Source organism: Anser anser (genome assembly GCF_964211835.1).
Source record: "Anser anser genome assembly, chromosome: 16".
Lineage (NCBI taxonomy): Eukaryota > Metazoa > Chordata > Aves > Anseriformes > Anatidae > Anser > Anser anser.
In genome coordinates this window covers 2,103,171-2,114,263 of record NC_139737.1, presented here as the reverse complement: position 1 = coordinate 2,114,263, position 11,093 = coordinate 2,103,171, and the positions used below count along the sequence as shown (strand labels likewise).

The 11,093-nt window shown below is 48.9% G+C and overlaps 1 long non-coding RNA gene across 1 annotated transcript in view; it reads left to right on the top strand.

Moving 5' to 3' along the window:
* Positions 1-2,624: 2,624 nt before the first annotated feature.
* LOC310882822 overlaps positions 2,625-11,093 on the top strand; it is a 14,653-nt gene continuing 6,184 nt past the window's right edge. Inside the window, exon 1 of the long non-coding RNA XR_014573151.1 lies at positions 2,625-11,065. This is a non-coding gene — a long non-coding RNA (uncharacterized lncRNA). The remainder of the gene's footprint in view (positions 11,066-11,093) is intronic.

Genomic DNA, 11,093 nt, shown 5'->3' with positions numbered 1-11,093 from the left:
AATTAATTAAGATCCTTGGAAGCCCACAGAAATGTCACAAGCACTTGGTTGCACACCCAGAAGGGTCGATGCCTGCTCCCCAGTCCTGGCTCCTCCTGGCGCGGGTCTCTTCACCTTCTCCCCATACCTTGCTCTCCCCATATTCATGGTCAGGACGTGAAGGGACTCTCCGGCCTGTAGGCACAGCCCCAAAAAATTCAGGTGAGGTCTCTGATCCCCAGCTGAAGAGCGTTGCCCAGCTTCTTGCTATCATTGTGCTTGTGTGGTGGGGTGGCAGGCAACCAATTTGCTTCCTGGGGCCAACCCCTGGTGTGCCCTGAGCTGAGCACCTCCAAGGTGGCAGGAGCTTCTCTGGGCCACCCCCAGTGGGAATAACAAACCCTCAGGTGTTTCAGGCCTGCCTCATAACCGTGACTAAGCTAACGAATTCAGACTTCTTCTAAAGACCCATGTCTCACAGACCCATTAGTTTTATTCCTAGCCTTGAATTCTTCATCAATTGAATTCCCTTTCACCTGTTCTATCATTTTGTCCGTGATTACTAGCCTGTAGTTATCTGGGACATAATAACAGCCTTTTTTAAATATAAACTAGCCTTTTCCCAGCTTTTCTGTTGTTGATTAAAAATGAACATCTGCAGACCTCAATCTTCTAAGCCAGCTCTTCCGAGAGTCTCAAATACAAGTTATATAGACACTGATTTCTAAGTGTACCCCCTGACAACACAGATATAATTTACTACTCTGCTGATTAAGGATAGAATGGGAAAGATTTTACTGCCCATTAGAGGTATAAAGCACTTTGTTCTGTCTTTGCAAATGCCACAAAGAAATACTGACCGAATATTATTGCACTGATTGAACTGCGTCATCGAGTGATAAACCCACCAGCTGGTGTCTTTTTTTTTTATCTTCAAGGGTATTTAAAGTTTTTGTCCTTACCCTTGATAGCCACAGTTTCCATGTTCTTCTAATAACCGTCCTTCATCAGCTGGCTAAGCTTCGTAATTTCTGATACACATCACTTGCTCTCTAGTCCCTTTTCCAGGCCACTGCTTTTCTCTTATCTTTTTAATACCTGCTCTGACTTGGCTCCTGAATCTGGGAAATCTCTAGGCAAAGACTTCTTTGTGATGAAGTCCAAGGGCTTGCACGCATGATGATTTCTGCCTAAAAATTCACGACATTTGCCCACCCTTCCTGCCCAGACCTTTCCTCCCAGGAGGCTCCAAGCAGAGTTTCCCCAGCCCTGCAGAGCTGGCCCTTTGGAAGCAGCCGTAGGACCATATGGCTGTAACAATGACGATATCGATGAAAATGCACACGAAGCTGCCCTTTGTCAGCCTGTATTGGATGTAATCAGGCTCTGATCAGCAGTTCCTAGGCAACCACAAAATTCCTGTCCAACACCGAGGACCAGAACAGGCTTGAGGCTTGTTTTGGTCAAAATACCTTTTGTGTTAGAAAATTATTAGCTATTGTTGTGAGAAATCCTGATGGTGTTTTAATTACTGGATGCATAGGACTTCCAGAAAAATTCACCCTCAGCACCCCTGCAATGATGGTTTATTTCTTTCTGCAGATCAGCAGCCAGATCGGCAGAGCCTTCCCAAGCAAGTGGTTCCCAAATTGGTTTTCCAAATTCTTCCCAGCATTTCCATCACGTTTCTGAGCGAGCATTTATTCACAGGAGTTGGATCTCCGTGGGTTTCTGCACCAATCTGCCTGTCTTAAGCCATTTATAATTTCTCCCCAGATAAAAATTAAATCTGAACGAGGAATTTTTCAGTGCCTGCTGCTTTTTCAGCCCAACAGGCGAAAAGCAGGACAAAGTATCCCTGCTATAGCCCCATTGAACCAAAATTCTGGGTGGTATTTCAGGTCAGTGGCAAGTCCAGAAGTCCTTCGCACCCTAAACACCCCATAGCTTTGTCTGCTTGTAAAGGATTCAGTTCCAAAGTGGAGATGTGAAGATTTTTCTGCGACGCCTGAGAGCACTTCCCACTATTAGAGCCGCGCGTTTGGAAGGAAAAAGCCTGTGTGCTTTTGAATTCAGCACAATGTTATTTATCTAAGCAGAGAGCAATAATAACACGGCAGAGATTTCATTTCCTTTCAGCACATAAGAACTCTGCTGAGCGAAGGTGAGATTAAATAATACAACAGAAAGAAAGAGAGCTAGGCAAAGGAAGGTTTTAAAGTTGTTTTTTTTTTTTCCTTTGCCAGGAGTTATGAAAACCTTACAGCAGCCTTCACAGCTGGGCTCAAGGCAGGACCTTGCCTCACACCTAATGGAGCTAATAGAATGTAATATGGACTGGTTTGGGTTTTGCCACCCAAACCATTCACCCAGCTTCTTCATTATACTGCAAAATTGCTTTTTTAAAATTGTATTTTCTTTCAAACGTCAGGGAAACAGAACTGCTTGGTTCTGGAAGACGAGGAGCAGATAAAGGATTCCAAATTCTTCATTCTGTTCCCAGCAAAACAGAACAGGTCTGCTGGCATGGGCTTTGTGGGCGCAGGACATGGTCCATGAGCCTCAACGAAGCTGAGTTGAATGAAGCACTTAGATACGTGCTGAAGCACATTTCTATGCAGGAAAAAAAAAAAAAAAAAAAGAAAGAAAAAAAAAAAAAAAGAAAAAAAGTGAGATTTCAGCATGTGCTTAAGCAAGTGCTCAAGCTTTGCCAGAGAGGGCGGGCAGCTGAGTCCACCCAGGGCTGACAAACCACGAAGCGACTGATGCACACAGAAGGGGAAGGAATATGCAAGCAAGAAGCACAGAAGGAGGAGTGACATTTTGGCACTTCATTGCAATCAAAAAGCTGGGTTTTGGCTGTGCATCACGGCTTTACTTTCAGCCAATACAACAGAAAATGCCATGCCTCCTGTGCAAGCTGTGGCAAGGGCCCATCAGTCTTATTTGAAGCCAAAATGCTCCTTATCACCAAAGACTTCTTGAGATCTGAATGCGAGCCAAGAGCTGCAATGAAATGCAGGACTTAATTATGTCTGACAAAAGCAAATCAATTAAAGGCTGCTTCACGTCTGTGTCATTTGATCACGGCTTCTGCTTTGTCATTTCTTCTCTGCTCCCTTGCAGAAATCTGAATATTTATGGCCAGGAATTAGGTCAAAGCCCGGGAATGAGTAAATGTTTGTTGCTCTGTGCAGGAGACAAGGAAAATTTCGGATTGCTAAACATGAAGCAAATAACATTTTAGCTCTCCAAATGGGCAGGTAAAGCTTCCACCAGTAAAGAAAGCAGCTCAGCAGAGTGTGTGCGGGACCTGGGTGGGCTGAGCTGTGCAGGAGCAGTGGGACCAAGCCAGAAAACACCCAGAGAAAAGCTGTTTTAATGCACAGAGCCATTGCCTGTCTTTGGGTGTTTTATTTCTCCGACATCCATTAGATTTGTTTTTAAAACTGCTGTGAGAAATGGCCCTTCTAGAGGAGCTCGGGGACTCTGCAATTCGCTGGTTTTGAAGTTCCCAGCTTCAGAGCTCAGGAAGCTTTGGTTTGGGCAGCGAGAGCTCTTCCCTGCTGCAGGGCTTGCGTGCAACGAAATGCCTCCGCTCCCATCTCTCCATGCTTCCCGAGAGCTTCTCTCACTTCAACATCCTTGACCCTCATCGTCCAGACAAAGGAATAGAAAACTGCACAGCTCAATGAGCAGTTATTTACCGGGCACAACTACAAGACCCGAAACAACCGGAATCGGTTTAACGTACAGCAGTGGTAAAACTCGGGTGCTTGGGGCTGGAGCTCATCCAGCACACGGCCCTGACCGTGTGCAAGGTGTTGTGGGGATCAGGATCACGTCTTCAGCCGCCACATGCCGTGTTCCCTTTTGTTCCACATCCAGACCTCCTCGGCTACTTTTGAAAATTCAGAGGCAAAAAGTGAAAAAACAACTTTTTTTTTTTTTTGGATGACTTGTAGCTGTTATTTCCCTATATACCTAACCACGAGTTCTGAATTAAATTCGGCAGAATCCTTTTAAATGAATGTATTGAAATATAATATTTATTACTCCTCATACCATTCAGGGACTGTCTTTCTCATATACTTCTGCTTGACACTTCAATATTTACGTTTGTATTAAACTATTTACACTGCTTTTATGGGATCTTCTGCCATCACTCAATCTTTAATAACTTGCTCGCAACAAAATTGTTTCCAGTACAGTTTTTAATCCTACAGCATGGACTCCAGTATAAGATGCTAAAAGCTGACACTAACAGTTAAAACTTTGTACCCAGAAGTCCAGCAGGAAGGATCATCATGGCCTGAAGGAATTTTAGGACCTAACATAAATACAGATCAAACCCAAACCACACTCTGTCTTCTGGCTTTTACCTTCAGCAAGGAGCTGATGGCAGGAACCCTGTGGTCATGCTGCTGCCAAGGCACTCTCAAAGGAAAGGAGAGCAGCGTCTTGCAACCCCCCAGCCCTGTGTCCCAAATACACCACCAAAATCACCCAGCAAAGTCAGTATTTTCTGCCTCTTTAGGGTTCATAATGCACAGAAGATGCCGGCCTTTTGAAGCCATCTCCTTGCTAAGGTTATTCTTTCACGTTACGTAAGGAAAAAGCAGCCTACACTTCAGAAAACCTACCTTTGTAAATGAACCCCAAATGAAATTAGCACTCGGTCCTTCTGGAGCCACCCATAAAGGCAGGAAAAAAATCAATTTTTCATGTGGCCTTAATTCCAGCTTCCCCAAGCTGAGGTCACCTTTTATTAATCACAAATGGTCTCTGCATTACACAACGGGCTAAGAAGTAAAAGCTTTGTTGCCTGGTACTTTTTCTGTCGTCCTTTGGAAAAAGCAAAGATAAATAAAACCCTTTTAGTCCCCCTGGCAGTAAGAGCAGCCGTGTCCTGACAGCCCACAGCAGCAGGCAGGCATTGCCTGGGGGAGATGCTCCGGGCTCTCCGAGATCGGCCACTTCAGAGCTGCCTCTCTGCTCAGCGCAGGTTTCTGACCACCTGCCTTAAAGCACATCCATTTGGTAATATTCTTTTTAAATTACATTTCTCTTCTCGGTAAACAGCTCAAGTCACTGCAGGAGAAAGAAGGAAACTAAGTGCTGGGGGCTCAGTTAGAAACGCCGCTGGCTGGAGCCTCCGGTGTAAATCAGAGCTGCTTCCCAGGCTGTTCCCATGCTGGGAGATGCCTGATTGCTGGGTTTAGCTTGTATTTTTGTGGTTATTTCAAGAGTTTTCCATTCACCCAGCTATTCATTCCTGATGCTCCTGGGGGACAAGATCCCCACAGGACGCATCGTCCCCATAAGTGCCACCTCCATCCAGGTCCTGCTGCCAGGCAGGCACCACCAGCCCCTGGGGTGCTGGCCCCCCACCGACAGCCCCCATGGACATGAGGGAGAGAAACACTCCAAATGACCCAGACATAACAAACAGAGCTGAGATAACTTGGTAGATCCCAGCTCCACGGGCGAACAGGTCCCCTCTGCTCTGTTGTCCCGTGGCAGCCCCATTTTATGCCCACTTTGCTCTTTCTTGAGGTTTTTTTTTTGCAAATGACTTCGTCAAAGAGCTTTGGCCGATGCATGAGCTGATGCTGTGGGAGAGGCAGTGGAGCTTGCTACACCTAAAAGGAACTGGGAGGGGGGAAATAAAGGCATAGGTTTTTCTCTTTCTCAGGTGTACATCAGCGATAAGGGGTGCCTGCTTTATTTGTGCCAACAGCAAGTGAGCAGTCATGGAATACAAGTAAGGTGGTTGGTCCTTTTTTAGCTCCAAGCTAAAAGGTCTCTTTTATATCACTAGAAATCTTTCAAGGGAAGAAACCAATTTTTTCCCCTCTATTCATCTCTCTATTGTGGCATTTTCCATCCCTCGTAATTTACAGCTTTCTCCATCCCAGCGGGATCGAAAATTAGCTCTGCCACCTTGTCCGTCCGAAAGCATTGTACATCTGGCAGCAACACCAATTGCCCAATTTTCTTCAATAGTTAACTCCTCTGCCAAGAGGAGCAGAGTGATTTGTGGCCACGCTGCCTATGTATTTTCTGATTTTATGTATTTCTCTGTCCTTGTCTAGCAGTGTCCTGAACAAATGGGAGCTGGTCCCTAACTGGTGGTGCTGTCTCCTGCAAGAAAGGCTCCGCAGCCCCACGGTGACACCGGGGGGAAATATGGTGTGAAAAGGGCTAGGCAGGAGTATGTCGAGGTTTTGGAAGGGGACCAAAGAGTAGCTCGTGGGAGCTAGGAAAGGCAAGGCTGAACAGACTTAACCCTAGAAAAAAAAATATATCAAGGAGGAGCCAAATAGCCATGGGTACCAACGTGCTGCTATTTCGGGCCCCTTCCTGCTCCCAAAGCCATCTGCAGCCTGAAGCACTGCACCCAGAAGGCCATTATCAGCTTGCATACAGTAAGGCCGTTTCAGCTAATTAATCCCCTTTAGGATCTGAATTAACATCCTTTAGTAAAAACGAATCACTTCTGATTCCTCGTTGCTGATAAACAACCTGCCAGGGACCCCAGGAGCGGCGCGGCCCCACCGAGCCTCCAGCTTCCCCTGGGACTTGCCTGCCCCAAACACGACACAGCTTTAGGAAACGGCTGTGCCTCTTCTGCTGCTGCTGGCAGGAGGGAAAACAGACCCGATTTAACCCCCCAGGAGGCAAGTGGCAATATTTATGGCACTACCCATAATTAAACTCTTCGTGATTTATCCCAGCTTCCCCTTCCGTACATTCGACAGATCTTTACAGACTGACACCGGGATGACCACAGGTCTCCGCTGTCCCCAGCCTCGTGGGCAGGAACGAGCCCCCAGCTCCAGCCTCCGTGGCTGCTGCCTCCCTCTTCGCAGCAACGGATGCCTTTTGTCTAAACCTTTTAATCTCTCCTCCCTGCTGCTCTAATCTAATTGCCTCACTCTTATTTAATTCTGAAAATTGCTTTCGGAAGTCTTTGTATGTAAAAACCGAAGTTACGTCCCCTTCTGCTCAGAGAGCTGTTTCCCCGTGCAAAACCCGCTCCTGCTCCCACGCTGGGAGCATCGAGGGGCTGCTCCTGCGCCAGGAAGGGCTGGGCAGCAGCGAGCTTACAGGGCTCTGCCGTGCTGGGCGCCAGAAAAAGCATCCTTTAAAGCTTTTGTTCCTATTTAGCAGTCCCTGGCACCAAATCATCACATAAATGTACATTTCTGAGCCTGTAGATCCACTCCAAGCCCCGGTTTCCCCATCACATCACAGGGCTGAGCTCTGAGTGCCCTCTCTGCCTCCCCATCACCGGTAGATTTTTTAAGTAAACCAGTCCCTGCAACTGGATTTCTTCTATTTTCGAAAAGGCAACAAACAGTGCCACAAAACCCAGCTCTGTAATTACGGCAACACTTGACTGTTAATCACAGCTTAATTGTTTTGTACCTTTTGTTAAGTCCTGAACTACTCAGATGGTGATAATTCTTGTCATTAATGTACGAACCTCGGGGCAATATTATTCCAACATCTTAACATTTGCGCTCTCTCGGTTGAGAACAGCATCAAATATGCAGAAGAGAAGCCAGGATGGAAATGAAAAGCCTCATTGGAATAGCAAATGTCCTAATCAGAGCTAACGATCTCCCTCCCACTGCAGCACGAGGCACGTGGAGGACAACTCTGGAGCCGGGGCTGGCACCGCTTTGCCCTGGGCGCTCAGCCAAGCAACATCTGCACGTCTTCTTCCCCAAAATCCCACAACCTCCACCCTCTAACACCAGCACCATCCTCCAGCACCAGTGGGGAGAGGTGAGCCCCCCCACCAGCCGAGGCGCCGGGGGAATATCGCCGCCCCGGGGCTGCGCTTCGCCTGCTGGAGCGGTGTTCACAAGCTGTTGCTCAGAGCGATTTGCAGCCAGAGGGAAAATAACAACCCCAGGCTTTGGTGCAGAGCATCCAGCAGCCCCTTGGAAGGGTGACGGAGCTTTTTAACCCAGCTCTCGTTACATTTTTGTGATGATCGGGTAACGCAGCTCAGCCCACACGGCCGCACGGACTGCTCCATCTGCAGAAACCCGACGCAGGGATCCAGCAGGATTTCTCTCTATTAAAACATGCAAACAGCGATGCCCTTGAACTACAGCTGGCAGCAGCTTGCTTTAAATCTGCGGGCTGAGCAGCCAGCTCTGGGCCTCTGCATCTGATCCGAAAATGTGCTCCCAGTGCTCGTCTGTGCGTCTGTTGGCGCCCAAGCCGGCTGCGAGCCTGCCTCCTGTTTTCGGGGGCATTTCAGCAGTCCTCGTGCCAGGGCAGGACAGGATCCAGCAGTTGTTTACTTGGTCGTCCATCAGCAAGGACCAGCTGCGTCACAAAATTTGGGTTGAAGGCGATGAAGGAGGAAAGCCAAGCTACGTAAGTCCCAGCAAGGATGTGGGAAGGGGACGTCTCTGCCACATGGACAGCTCCGCGGTCACCACATCACGCCCTCTTCCCTTTTAAGATGACAAAAAGAGATCCAGGCGAGACATCTTTTTGCCCCCCCCTCCAGCCGTTATCCCTCCCCACGTGAGTTGCTCAGAAAGCTTCGAGGCCACACTCTTCTCATCCACGTCCACCGCCCGCAGACAGGAGCCGCCTGCAAGCCAGAGACCCCCGCGGGCACCCGGTGTCCCTGCAGGTCTCCAGCAGTCGTGCCAGAGACAACGGATGACGCTGCCAGACCGAAGGCCTTTCCTTTAGCAACTCCACTCACTCTTGCCGGGAATATATTTTCAGCTGCCCTTGTACTCGCTCTCCCTTTCTGCAAAGCGATCGGCAGCTGCTTTTATCAGAAAAATCTGCAGGGCATGTATGGTCAATGGCTTCTTAATAACATTTTTAGCATTATGTACCCAAAGGCTCATGTAAAAGAAAATAAATAAACAAAATAAAAAGAGTGGGAGAAAAAAAACAGAGCAAAACAAATGGCTTGTGCATGGGCTGCTTGGATTGCTTAATAATTCCCCCAGTGAAAGGCACCGCGGGGAAGAGGTATGAGCCGCGCTCCCAATTACACCCTGCCTGTCCTTCTAATAAACCAGAAAAATGAGGCTATTGCTGGTAGTCGCCGATCCTAACGCTGCTCAACTACCTGCATTTGCTCTCGGTGGTTGTTATCGTGGTTTCAAAGACCGGTCCCTGACGCATGAAGCTCAGGTGAAAGCGCACGGGAGGGTGAATTCCTCCCGTGCCGCGATTTCCACTGGGGCTTTCGGTTCCTCCCAGAAACCAAGCAGCCGACTCCACCTCCCGAGGCTTTGCCAAGGGGAAGGCTGGATCTGTCCCAGATCAGCAAAACTCGCAGCTGTCCCTGTGCTGGCTCCCTTCGGCCGCAGGGAAAGCTGGCAGGCTGGGGTGTTTCCAAGCAAAAAGTGAAATCGCTCCAAACTGGTGACACAGCACCAGGACACGGCTGCTTTTGGCCACCAAATCTCCGTCCCCGGTCCCAAAATGTCTCAGCTCGGGCAGAAACACCATGGTGGGCACAGCTCTTGGCAGCCTGGCCCGGCGGGACCCCACGGCTTTGCTCCCGTTTCGCAGGACCTGAAGGGGACGCCGACATTTTCGTTGCTCTTTTGATTCATGGCATGGTCTCCGTGGGAAGGCCGTGCAGCAGTGCACAAATAAAGTTTATTGCAGCTGATTTCTCCCCCGATTACCGCAAAAATCCTGCAGATGTGACTCTCTGCACCTCACACCTTGGGGCTGCTTCGCGCAACTTTTAGTGCTCCAAATATTTTTAGCTTAAAATCCCTTAGCCTGGGTCCAGAGATATGAGAAGGAACAATGAAGAAAAAAGTCAGTTTGTTGGAAAATAACTTCAAGCTTTCCTTGGAAAGGAGTCATCTATCATTTGTACTGGACTAAGCAAGCAAGGCGTTGTGTTACATGGACCTTTTAGGAAAATTAAAGTGCTTTTGCTCCTCCAGCCCTCTGCAGCGAAAGCTGACACCGTTACTTACTAATAAGCTTAAGGGATTTCGCAATTTCATTGCAACTCCCTCAAAACCTGGATGTTTCCCCAGTCTCAGTCACAGGTACATGCCAGAGTCACTTCACGCAACCGAGAACAGTGAAATTAATTTGCAAATTGAATGAAAGCCCAGAAACCTGTCAGGAACAGCTCCCCTGGGCCCGGCTGCTGGCGGTGCTGAGCAGAGGAGCTCCCCAGCCTGCCCTAATCCTGCTTTCCGTGCTGCCCGCTTTGTCAGCCCTTCGCCTGCTTTTGCAAACGGGGAAATAAAATATATTGTGGGGGGAAAAAAAGGGTTATTTTTGTTCCGTGCTGCTCCAGCACTGCCCTCTCCCCACACAGGACCGTCTGGCTGGTGTTTGTCTCTCCCACCAGGCCAGGCGGGCTTGCAGAGCTGCTGTAGCTGGAAAAAAAAAGGCGCGGGGGAACCGATTTGCCACGGCACATCACTTGTTTTTGCAGCAGCTTGCCGGTGTGTCTCAGTCTTACCCCAGAGAGGGAGGGAACCGCTTCCTTCAGCGAAGAGCACTTGGAAAAGAACCGTACAGCATCTGTACCAAACCAGGACTGCTTGCTGCACGCTGCCAGGAGGGGCATTTGTTGGGCTTCTTTTTGAAACAAGGACGCATCGTGCCCTGCACGGCCTCTGGCATCTGCTGAGCATCCCTCATCCTCTCTCCCGAGGCTCCTGCGGGTTGGGAGCGGGACAAATCCTGCCGGCTGCTCCCACCCCCCCAGCCTCGGAGCTGGTAATTGCAGGACAGCGGGGAGCTGGCCCAATTAGCTAATTCTGTTAATTCAAAACATCTCGGCAAGGCGAGCCGTACCGTGTAATTCGACCTGCCCTCGCTTTGGTGAGTCATTTCATGGATTCGCTGGTTTGTTTTCCAGGGGGATAGGAAACAAGAACCGTCCAAGAAAACCAGCAAGTGCCTCCCCCTGGTCAGGGTGCGTGTGCTTCGCTGGGCTGCAGAGAGCCGTGGGTGATCCTTGTGCCTGTCCAGGGTGCCCACAGACCTGCTGCTTGCACCAAAATGCACTCGGATGCTGCCTTAAACACTTGTGAAGTCCAAGAAGTTAGAAAAATAGGTGAGACGGGCAAAAAAAAACCTCCTGA